The sequence below is a fragment of the Lates calcarifer genome, linkage group LG10 (genome assembly GCF_001640805.2).
Source record: "Lates calcarifer isolate ASB-BC8 linkage group LG10, TLL_Latcal_v3, whole genome shotgun sequence".
Taxonomy (NCBI): Eukaryota; Metazoa; Chordata; class Actinopteri; family Centropomidae; genus Lates; species Lates calcarifer.
Genome location: NC_066842.1, coordinates 16,931,696 through 16,943,333, shown reverse-complemented (window position 1 = coordinate 16,943,333; position 11,638 = coordinate 16,931,696). Strand labels below are relative to the sequence as shown.

The 11,638-nt window shown below is 40.1% G+C and overlaps 1 protein-coding gene across 1 annotated transcript in view; it reads left to right on the top strand.

Annotated features, from left to right (window-relative positions):
- The first annotated feature begins 9,279 nt into the window (after positions 1-9,279).
- lrrc4ca (leucine rich repeat containing 4C, genome duplicate a) overlaps positions 9,280-11,638 on the top strand; it is a 50,690-nt gene continuing 48,331 nt past the window's right edge. The window contains exon 1 of the mRNA XM_018664280.2: positions 9,280-11,043. The gene's annotated coding sequence lies outside the window, so the exon portion shown is untranslated. The remainder of the gene's footprint in view (positions 11,044-11,638) is intronic.

Genomic DNA, 11,638 nt, shown 5'->3' with positions numbered 1-11,638 from the left:
AAAAACCGATACACATGGTTACAGATGCAGTACAGCAAAAAGCTCTTAGATCTAAATCTGTGCACACAAGCTTGACTCTGTGTGATTTTATTTATTTGGGTTTGGGAAAGGTTTCATAGGGAGGTCATAATTTCCTCTTAACCCACATAGTGCCAAATAATTTTAACATCAAAGGAGAGTTACGGGAGATCCCAGAGGGACCAACAAGAAATTAGTACACTATCTTCTTCATATACATCAAGAAAATATGTTACAGCCTAGGGTAAATGTCCACAGTGCTACAGAGTAGATAAGAGCTCTAATTTTGGACTTTGACAGCATTTTGTTAGTGCTCTGCACAATTTCGGTGATTTCCATGATGAGAACGTCAGGATTTATTCGTGTCAAATACAATTAAGGCATATGGTGGAACAGCACTATCACAGGAGTTACACTTGATTCACTGGTAGCTCGGCATTTGGCTTCCAGAACATTATCAGCAGGGCACAGTTTGGAAACTTGAGTTAGGGTAGATACTCTTCTGCATGTCAGCCAATAGTGAGTCTGGGAGGGATTATGGCAAAGGGCAAGGCTTAAATTGCTGGCAGAGAGTTTGGAGAAAAAGCTTATCACTGGTGTCTGTGGGCTTTTGTACAATGCTATCCACACAGGGTCAGTCTGAGCTCCTCCACTTAGATTAAATATAGAGCAGAAACTAGCCTCTAGTATTTGGTTTTGTAGTTTATTATAGAATCCCCAGCCTTGGTAATTAAGCAAAACTCAGGGAAAAGAGAAAAGGATCATTTGTTTGTCTGTGATTTTTATTGTGTCTGTCTGATCCTGTCTCTATCTGTCTTTTTCTTTCTTGCTTTGTAGTTGCATTCCTTTTTAATTGTCTCACTAACTCACCACATTAGGTACACATAGTCACATTCAGTTCAATCCAATATATCAGCCTCATAATATATCCTATCATAATGAAATTTAATTACATTCAGTTTTATTGCAACTGTTTCAGAGAGGTGTTGATTCGCTGTAGCACTGTTGGAGTCTATGTGTTGAAGTGCTAAATAACAGTAAGACTTTTGTAATTTAAATGCATATGAATTTTGAATAGCTTGTGAATGAAAGTTAGCTTTGATGCAAAGATCACAAAACAGTAGACCACAATTTAGCCTGACAGAAAGTTGACAGCCATTCAGAGCAGCTCAAGTTTTACTTTGCACTTCTGACTTTGTTTGGTCTTTCCTCGCCTCCAACTTGTGAATAATGTTTTTGGCATGGGGATATGTTTACCCAGCCCAGTTTATTCCTCTTCCAAACAGAAATACAATATTTTAATATTATTTTTTATTCATACTGCAAGTGGCAGAGATCAAGTGTTTTGGTTTTTTTTGTGTTTTTTTGCCAGTAGCTTTTCCTGGAGCAGGGGAGCAGCTTGTGAGCTGAAGCTAACAGAGCCATGCCTGAAAGCAATCTTTACATTTCACCATACAACACCACCTGATTTCTGGTCACACCCTTTATACACAGTTTCCAGTTCATCAAGTTGATTGTCCATTTCCAGAGGTAATGTATACCCAGACTGAAAGGCACACTCATCTGGAATACTGGATTGCATGTGTGTTTGGAATAAGTGTGGACATGTATTGCAGGAAGCTTTGAATATATTCGACTGTGGAAAGGATATCACTAAAATATATTTTCCTTGCACCTGTCTAGCCTGAGATGAAAAATTGTTTTGATGACAGAACAATAACAGATCAGCGCAATTGAATTTTGTTGTAATGTGTGGAGAAGATTGATTGTACAGTGGGTGTTGTGTGTGCATCTGGATGCGCGTGTGTGTGAATGACATGCACCAAGTACAATGCTTTAAGTTTTGGTCAAATTGAAAAACTAATAATGCAACAAAACATTTTTTCCATTAAAGTGTATTGATATCGGTTACTCATATACTGCAACTCATTCTAAGGCACATAAACTGTGTCTAAAAAAATGCAAATTAAAGAGGTAATAAAGCATATTTACTCAGTATCTTAGAGGGGTAGTCAGAATTTTAAGTATCATGTGTAATGGCCCTTGGAAGCAGATAGTGGGTTTCTTTAAATAAAATACTCTAATTTTTGCTGCAACCCACAACATGCAACATAAAAGGTTGAAATCACAAAAACCTGAATTAGATGAAACAGCCATGTGTTGTGCAATTTCCAAACCAAATATATTGCTGCTGCATATTGACTGGAATTACTTGGTAGGTACCATCCAATTTTTCAGCTTTATTAGAACGGTTAAAAAGGTTAAAAAGTAATCATGAAGTGACCATTTAGAAACTATGGCAAGAGCAGAGGTGGTGAGTTATCATCCACTGTGTTTAATTGTCACAGTTTTTCATGCTATGTCACACCTGGCTCCATATTCTATTCCTCATCTTGCTAATCTCTTTAAAATAGTGTTAGCTTGCCCATTAGACATTACCACAAGCAGCTCTTATGAATGCCATCATTTACCAGTCATTGATTCTTATTGTCCGTAGTTAACCAGACTGTAAAATGACCTTTCTAGAAGAGAGACGCTTAAGGTAATCAGGAGTGAACTTCATGGTGTTCAATTATTTCCAACCTTTCAAGGTGATACCTTGCAGTAGCCAAATAAAGCTCCGACTGTCTCTTTAAACCCCCTTAATGTTGCATTTTGCTTCTCCAAGAAGATTAGGGAATTTGATAGTCACTGACAGCTGTTTCTTTCAGACCTGATGCCATTTAAGGACATAAAGCGTGATCAGTGCTGTTTCAGTATCTCAAGGAGTGCATGTATGTGAAGCCACTACGAAATTCCTATGCTCTTTTCTGTCCATAACTCATCAACTCTCATAGTCCCACGCATTTAACTTTTTTTGTGAAACCAGCCTGAAGAGACTCTTAATTTTACGAGCTCATCAACCTCCATCCCACTAAAAGCAAGCAGTATATTTTTGCCAGCTAATAAAATGCAAACGCAACCGATGAAATGTGAAGTTCCTTGTGATGTTTCTTACTGATTATGTGGCCATTTACTCTGTTTTCCTCTGTTTATCTGCCCTATGGCAGGCAGGATGTGAATGGATGGCCTACTCGATCCCCTATGTGTCTGAGCAGAAAGACAACCACATGGAGGATTAGAGAGAGAGAGAGGATCGGCCGTCACATCCAGATGCTGCAAATCTGCTCCCTGCCTCACATGTGAATAGGTATGCCATTGTTTGGAGCACTGCTTGTTTTGCATGATCAGAGACACAGCCAAGGAGATAAACAAGCTGAAACTGAGGTTACACCAAGTCTAAATCTGCTATGATACAGGATTACAAGGTTTATGTCATGCTTAAAGCTTTATCCTCTGATTGTCAGTCAAGATTTTCCCAGTAGCAAACTTAGTAAGCCTTTAATGGTTGTGCATTAATAGACAATTCTAGCTGGAATATGGGAGTTGTTCAAACTTGTACAGCATACTGATGAAAAGAGATACTGAACCACAGTATATGTGGTTGCATGACTGCAGCTCAGAATGGGCTCTTTGTGCCATATTTCATGACTTACCAGCAGTGCATATTGTATTTTATTCAACATGAAACCTAAATTGCACCAACTGATGGCTTGCTTATTATATACTATCTTGATAACAAATGTAACAATGCACACTCAACACACGTTAGGTACTCACGCAAAACTGTCACATCAAAGACCTGCATCCATGTACCCTCTGTGGTTTGTCACGCATGGCATCATTCTGCAGTCCTCTGTTCACCTGCGGAGAAAACAGCCGGTCATGCTTGACTTGAAACATCTGACTTTATTGTGGCAAAGCATTTCTACAGAGAATACACTATTGAGGTTAGATTATTTCTAAAAATATTTCTGTCCCTATGATAAAAGAGAGATATCCATTAGTAAGCTCAGCGTGTTTAAGGCATCAACTTCTCTGTCAGTTATCCATTTCTACAATTGTCTTGATGTGATATTTCACACTGTAATAGATGGATGAACAGCAGATAAAAAAAAAAAAAAAAAAACAATATATGATTGTGCAGGAAGCCCTCCACATTTTCACATGAGGGCATTAAAAATATTCATTGGGGGATATAAAAAGTGTAATGAATGATTGAGGAAACCGCTAATGACTAATAAATTCAAGCTTAATTCCTGAAATAAAAGCGTTGGGGATAGCTCTGGCTTCAGCATGATAATCTCTCAAGTGCTCAATACTTATTTCATTTACAGTAAATAGCATGGGAGGATGTTTCAATGAGGGATGCATTTCATTATGGTGAGTGATATAGAGCTGCTGGCACATGTTCACATCTTTCATCTTTGGGTTTGTGGCCAAAGGACTGAACTCTTTTCTTGTGTTTTTATGAATTGATCTAACTCTCCTTTTAAAATGACCTGTACCTCAGAAACTGTAAATCCTATGAATATCAGATTCAGTGGCAAGGGTTCACATGTCTCTTAGGGCCCTATAACCCACTGATCAAAAGCTGTACCAACTGATAAAATTGCAGTAGTACTGGGCTTTTATACAAAGGATTTGAAAAACAAATGCTCAAATGTTGGTGCACAGGTAAAGTAAGACAAAACTTCCGAGCTTGCTAAATCAATAAACCTTCAGATGCATGTTTTGGATAGACGTTAAATTGTACTAAACCACATTTCATCATCATGCTCTGTAGCATCAATATAATTTTTTTTCCCCCATCGTCTCCCTCTCCATCAAATTTTACACAGCACATTTCAACTGCCTACATCATCTTTGCATCACAAAATTTTGATTCTTAGTCATGACCCACAAAAGAAGTTGCACACAGCCTGAAAGGAATACATAATTTCTTATTGCCCACGCATTTCAGCAACCAAACCTCACATAAATATGTGCAGATGTCTGGAAGTTTGTCAAACCATATTTGGTTGGGCTGTACTTTGCCATATGGCCAAATGGAGGCAAAGTTTCAAAATGGCAATGTGTCTGGCAACAATTCATCTTTAGTCACACAATTTCCCCAGAAATGTTTTCTCTCTGTGAAATCATGAATACATTACTTCAAATTAAACCAGTAGACAACTTCAATTTCCTTTTTGCCTGAAAATTTGACTGAAACTTATCAAAAATTTGATTTTAACCAAGCACTCAGCCGTGATCATTTACAGCTTCACTGACACATTTTAATCTGGGATTTGTTTATATCCAGTGATTTGAGAGATGTAGTATATGGTGTTTTACAAAAGATAAGGCATTTCAAAGGATAGTGTGTTGGTTTTTACGTTTCCAAGTATTTACTATTCTATGTTTAGTTTGAGATATGATACGAGTTGACATTTGTTTAGTGAAATATCTATCCTGTCTTTTGTATTTAACCGGGTTTTGTTGCACTTGTAAATACACTTCTCAAAATCACTGACACATCGAGAGGCCTCTCTGTGCAAATGTGTACCTTCCTTATTGGAAGTATGCTTGAGGCCATTAGTAACACTTACTACATAATTTAAAATACTTTTGTTACGACTGGCTCAGAGACCAAACATAATAACAGGCACAACACCAGGGCAGAAGTTTGCATGAAATTTTATGGACGTAGATGAATAAATTAATGAAAAGCATACATTAAGCACCACGAAGGAGCCTGCTGCAGCAGGGTGGAGAGAGAGAAATAAGAGCTGAACAAAGGGCGTGGCTATAGAGGCTCAGGCCCTGCTTGTCAATGAGTTGATAAAGCTATAACTTGAAACAGAAAAAGTCAAAACAGGATGTAACACTTTAGAAAAAAGAAGAAAAAAAATTAAATAGGCAGGGCAGAAGAGATGAGCATCCAGTTGGAAATGATACCATTTGTGTACTCAGATTTTGAGTGTTCATGCATTTCTAATGCTAATTTGTGTTTACATGTTAAAGTACACCACTGACAGATGATGATGCTCCATGATAAGATGAGTAATATACTGATTATATAACGATCATCAACTGATTCATCCTTCAGTGGGTGTGGGCCTTTTCTCATCTCTTGATACCGCTTTGAGCCGCAGCCAATATCAAATAACTAAGCCAGTCATCCAGTCTCCTTCACCATTATATTATGCAGTTGAAGCGGCTTAGAGAGTGTTATTAGGGTGAAGCATGCTTTGAATTATTTTAATTTAGCCCAGATACAGGGGTGAATTGAGAACCCGAGCCAAAAGTGGCCTAGAATTGAAACTACAAATTCATTCTTCAGTCATAAGGAAGTCTTGGATAAGAAGTACAGTTAGAGATTAGTGTGGATCAAAGTGGAGATTAAATAGGATGGCAAACACATTGATGCACCTAATTATCAAGCCCGTGAAATTTGATGAATTGCTTTGAAATCTCAGAGACATTGTCGCTGAGGTGTTTGTGGAATTTGTCTCATTGACTCAGTGAGCCAAACTAATTCTGCGGCTGGAATACGCGGCTGTAGAGAGAGTACAGCGGAAACAGGGGAAAACATGAGAAGGGACATCAAATATTAGACAGAGAAAGACAAGCTTCCTACGCTACACAACCTGAGGTGGCACTAAGACTGATGGAGCCAAGTGGAAATGAGTGACGAGCGACACATTCGCGGGCCCACGGACTTGCTTCTCCGTCTTACCCCTCACACACCTCAACTACATTATTTCATCGCCTCTGAGCCCTGCAGGATATCAGTAGTGATGTCTCATACCCTCCAAAACAACATCATGAATAATGAATGCCAGATCTCAAAATAAATAACACACATTATTAATGTATTCAGGGCCTCCTTTAAAAAGGGGGCTGCTGTAGGTGCCACACTACCCCTTCTCACTCAGTCTCTGAACAAGCAGATTTGTGAAGAACATCAGACAGAGGGAAGAGTATTATAATGTGCGTGGTTTTTTTTTTCTCAAAATAACAATACAAGTCTAAAAATAGCAAACCCCAACTGTTTGAAGTACAAATTTTAAAGTGTGAGAAAAATTACTCAAAAATTCACTTTGACATTTGAAGAGTAGATATCCAATGTACATTTCACGTAACATTGCATCACTAACATCACTATGATAAAAGTTGCATTACATGTTGCTTTGTGCTTATGTTCTCATCTCCTTATGTTTGGGTAAACCTATGTTATGAGTAAATATCTCCTCATGTTCTTATCTCAGCTAAAACTGAATCTTGGCAGAGCAGCCTGGACTCAAGTGTGGTACGTACTGTATATTCCTTTTGATGACTGGATGAGACCTACATGGCATACCCAACATGATTATTACATTATCTAATTGCATCCCAACACATGTATTTTTCAGGCCCTGACAACATAATACTCTCAGGGAAAGAAAGAGATCTGTGTACCTTAAGCTGCCTCTGAATGGCACTTTACTGTATTTTCCACTCTTGTGTCAAAACATCAGCTTTTAGGGGTGGTCTGTGTCAAGTGATTATAAGGAGCATAGTGTGATAAAGGAAGAAACATACTCATTTTAAAGCCTACACCACTGCATGTGTAATTCACTTTGTTCATGTTAAGCAATCTTTATTTTTATGAGGATGCTGAAAGCATAACCAATAATCTATACTGGAGTGTTTCCTTAAGTAAGGTTTTTTTTTGTTTGTTTTTTTTTACTTGCCCTTGCCACTCCGGGAATAACTGGCCCCATGAGTCTTGTATGTGTCTTGCCCTTTCAAGGAACAAGGTCACATTGTTTACAATGGCAGCACACCTCTTGAACACCCTCCAAGGACAGAGTGATCTATACTATGATATTTCAGTAGTGTTCACGACATGTGCTCCCGTCTGGAAGACGTAAATTCATGTGCCACGTCAGCTGAAAAGACGATGAATAATGCATTTTTACAATTAACACATTAACATTGCCATGCTGTGTTTAAGGTAATGGATTCTGGTAACAATATCTTGACTGTCCCAAAGCTTCACTTTAAAGAAGCAAGTGATTCAACAAACCAAGACTCTGTGGTCTCAGAAGCAACATAAATCAAGATAAAGGGTTTGGGCTCCAATGATGTCCCACACAGCAAATAAGATCTTAAGTAGTAAGGAGTGGTCACCAGAGATCCACAGACTCCCACCTGATGGAGAGATAGAAGCTTTAAATCAAAACCATTAGGCAAGGCTGTCATAGAGTAACATGACACAAATTATGGAAAAAAGCACTCAGAAATGACCTCTGCAATTACATGTGAACAACATGGAAATGCTGCAGATTTGAAAGGATTTATACAAGAACACTACCCTACAATCTTGAGGAGCAAAGCAGGTTTGCATGTTAATAGGTCTCATTCACCCACTTGGCCTGGAGAGGAAGAAAATGTGAGACAAGAAGAACAGAGTGGAGGAAAAAAAGGGGGAGTTATTTAATGATGTCTCCTTCGACTGGAAAGCAAGAGGGCGGTGCTCCTTACTACCATATGCCAGACACACAGACAGGCAGGTCGACAGTTATGAAGACAGATGAATGATGCAACGCCTTCAGCACTGAGGGAAATGAGATCAGATGTTGACAGCGCGATGGACAGATCCCTGGCCTGGCATTCAAATGTTTTCTCACAACTGCTATCACATGGTCTGTGAATGCACACGCTCCCCAGATAAGACATGCTCTCACTTGCCTATTTGCAATTTATTTTTTATTTTTTTTAGCTCCATTATACTTGTAATATGTCTGAGTTTAGCATAATATGTGCAGTACAGCAAGTTGCCTGATATAAATGCCTCACAAGCAATAATCTGTCTGAAGACCTGAATTTTCCTGTGTCAGCCACCATGCTAAAAATCTGCAACGTGTAATTCATAATTCATAACACAGAGGCAGTGTTAAAAAATGGGGTCTAAAGTGCTGAAGCCTGAGAGATATTATAACTGTTTAAGTCAAACTTGTCACAGGAGACTTCTCCCCTCACATGCTCACATTTATTCCATTCTGTGACTGCTTGGTTTCTGCTCTCTTCACCATATACTACTGTGTAGGCCTGTGTCATATACTGTGCCCTGCAGCCTTTCAAAAATACAAGTGTATATATATATATATATATATATATATATATATATATATATATATATATATATGTATATATAAAAACAAAACCTAGTCTGTCATGGGAGAGCAATCCTATGCGACAATCAGCCCGAGGCCACTATCACACTATCATACAGGAAGCAGGGGCTGGGAGTCGGTAGGTGGCAGTCGTGTCCCATTCGCAAGAGACACATGGGAGGAATCTCTCGCTCTTTCTCCCTCTCGCTCATGCACACGCGCGCACGCACACACACACACATAGGTGCACGCTTAAACAGTAATTTGCATTTGCTTCCCCTTTTAAAACTGACCAATGGATGAGAAGGACGGAGGTAAAGAATCAATTAATTAATGCCATGTCTTCTGAGGTGAGATTTGGCGCACGGGCTCCCCGCAGTGGGGTGAACATTGTGAATATTTTTGTTTTGTTTTTTTGGAGCCAAAGAAGTTCAAACAAAGCGACATGAAGACTGAAAGAGAGGGGAAAACAATATATCCTGCCCTCACCGCTTCAGTCCTGCGGTTGACGGCAGCGCCAATCCACCAGCAGTGACTGGGAAGAGGAGGGGTGGGGGTGGGGGGGTAGAGCAGCAGCCTCACTTGGAGAGCGCAGCCTGTCAGTGGGAGGTAACCTACATGATGCCCCCCTCGTGCACTTATCAATTCAGTGTCCGTCCGTTATCCGTGTATTTGAGTACGTAAACGCTGAGCGCGCCGAGGCACTGTAAAGCGCACCGATGGATGCAGCCTGCGTGCGCGCATTGGAACGGGGTAATTTGTGATCACATTTGAAAAAAAGAAACACACACCGCGGTCGAGAGAGGAAAAGAAGATATAGGGCTTGGACGACCGACACTTTGTGGATAAAAAAAAAACCTTACCCCCCGTGCGTGTGTGTCACATCAATGGATAGGCGAGGCTTGAATTGCCGAAATGCCTAACGTAGAAGGAGCGAGGGCGCAGAAGTGATGACTGCCTTTGGTGAACTATAACACCCATCCAGACAGGGTGAGATCAAGGCTCGGCGTGGAAAACATGTAAGAATAGAGCTTTTTGGGTGAAGGCTCCTCACACTTGAAGCCGCTGCCTGCGATTGCTGCTGAGGTTTCAAAGGCTTCTTAAGGATACCTGCTGGATTTTTTTAGTATTTCCTTTCGATGTTGCATCCCAAGTAAGCCCATTATTTTTTCCTCTCAAAAATGGAGCATGGAGCAACCTGAGGAGAGAGAGAGCATCTTTAATCTCGGCAACTTTACCAAGCCTCCAATTTATAGGATACCTATTCAGTCACTAAACTGCGGGACTTTTTTTCATCGACATAACCAGGGGGGAAAATAGAAATAAGCATCTTGAAATCCGCACTGGGCTGTGAGGTGAAATCTAATCAGATTCAGCGGGGTTGTTGACTAAGAAGTAAAAGGGACTTGAAGAAAAGTTACATCTGACGACAGCTTGCGAGACGTTAAAATAACCCCACATCTGCTATACAGTGTAATGGCTGGGCTTTTCAGGATGTATGTACCTGGAACCTGACCACACGACGTTCTCCTTGCATGCTGTGGAAAGGCTACTTTTAAACATTTGATTTAGATCCGAGAAAAAAAAAAAAAAAAAAAGAACTACTGAGCTAACTCATCATTTGGAGAGAAAAAAACGGGACCACACTGGGTATCGCTTTGCAATCGGGAGAGTATAGTTTCAGCACTGGCACTTGTGGGTGCCTCCGTGTTATGTGCGTAAGGAAAAAGAAGAAATATCGGATGCATTATCATCATTATCATCATCATCATCACTGTGAGAGTTCATAGCATGGCATCCAGACTGATGTGTGGATTACATACCACGTCCGTTTTGAGAGTGGGAACGCAATGTGTCTGACAAGAAAGTATCATCACGGATTCTGCAAAATCGCCTGAGAATTGCGGATGTTTTTTCGATGCAGCTTTTGGGGAGGGAGCAGAAGAGGGACCGTTCTCCGTCTATAAAGCAGAGATCCTGCAGACCTCGGCGTCTTCGAGAACAAGTAAGTTAGTGTTTGGTGGCGTAAAGAAAATGTTGGTCCCTGTAACATAGCTGCCAACCCCCCCCCCAAGCCTGTTCTTCCTGTTGGATGTCCAAATATGGTAGTTTCTTCTCTTTTGATGACTGCAGTGGCATAAACTAAATCAGGGCACATTATTCCCGAGGCTTTACCCTCACTGATACTGCGGCCTCTGACTAAAAGATCTCTAATCATGCGCTGATTTTAGAAGATAAGGAAATGTTGCGCGCTCGCGTGCAGCCTGCTCGCGTTTCAACGCGCGTCCTTGGATTAAGCGCGCGAGCATCAAGCTAAAAAATGTCATGAACAGTGAAAAAGAGAGAGTTGAGTTTTTCTACAGAGCAGAGCAAGAAGATATTTGTAAAACGAAGTGTAATTCATGAGATTGGCTCGGCTTTTCACACTGTAAAATGATTCATGCGGTCAAGGCAACTGCGGTCCATCCACCTATCCATCCATCCATCCAGTCTACACCTGCATGCATTCAACCTCATTCAAATGTGAAAACCTGCCATATTTACGTATATCTGTATGATGTATTGACCCTTGAGAAATAATTTATGAAATGTATAAAATA